This window comes from Rhyacophila brunnea, unplaced genomic scaffold (genome assembly GCF_057557595.1).
Source record: "Rhyacophila brunnea isolate RB1 unplaced genomic scaffold, BYU_Rbru_1.0 scaffold_5, whole genome shotgun sequence".
Classification (NCBI taxonomy): Eukaryota; Metazoa; Arthropoda; class Insecta; order Trichoptera; family Rhyacophilidae; genus Rhyacophila; species Rhyacophila brunnea.
The window spans coordinates 31,777,087-31,778,075 of NW_028233170.1; positions in this window are offsets into that span (position 1 = coordinate 31,777,087).

Here is a 989-nt window from a genome sequence, read left to right on the forward strand (position 1 = left end):
GAAATATGACTATATTCTAAAACATTAGAGCGAGAGGTTTAAAAGAATACTATTTTATGTAATAAAAATACTTTATGCAGTCATCAAATGTTTAAAATAAACATAAAGGATAATAAGGCTTCAAAATTATATAAATAGATTATCTACAACGTTTAAGGAATGTCCAGGATCATGCTTTGAAAATCGAAAAAAGCTCCATTTTGACCCACGCTGAGCACGTCCGCCCTTAAGCAGACTTAGAATGCTGTTTCACTTCATTGTTAGATTCTGATAGACCTCATTGATAGACATGAAAATTTGTTGGGTACACAACTATTCACATATTTTATTTTTTATTTTCGGTTATCTTTAATGGACAAATACGCTTATCTTAAAATTCACATACACACCTTCAGCACTTTAGTCTGTGACGCTGACAAGTTTGGAGGCACTCTTATAAAAAAATTGCGTGTGAGATAAACTACCAATACGATATGTATTAAATTTGGTATTATTATTAATTTATGCTTCGATAATTTTTTAATACTAAGATGTCGATACTTTCAAATGAAGTTGTCAAAAGTTGTAATATTCATTGAATTCGTTTCTTCATTCGCCGCCCTTTACTATATTCCGTCCCTATTACAGCATACGGGACGTCACTGGATACATTCGATCAGCGCTCGAAATGGAAAAGTTTACAAACCGGAGCCCTAGAAATATTAACATAGCTATCAAATTTTATGTGTATTTTATAAAAATAAATGTGTTAGATTTTTTGTTATATGGCATATATCTAGTTTAGACAAGGACATTATTTTTTCCACGAGACGGAGCGATAATTGTACCGGCGCTCCGGTGCGCTCCTGTCATTTAGAGCCCTGCATTAGATTTGACGGATAATATATTGTAATCATTATAAATGACGGAAGAGAAATTTATTTGACATTATAATATTTTTACGTAGATAAGTATTAAGATAATCAATAAAAAATAGCATTAAAATGGTG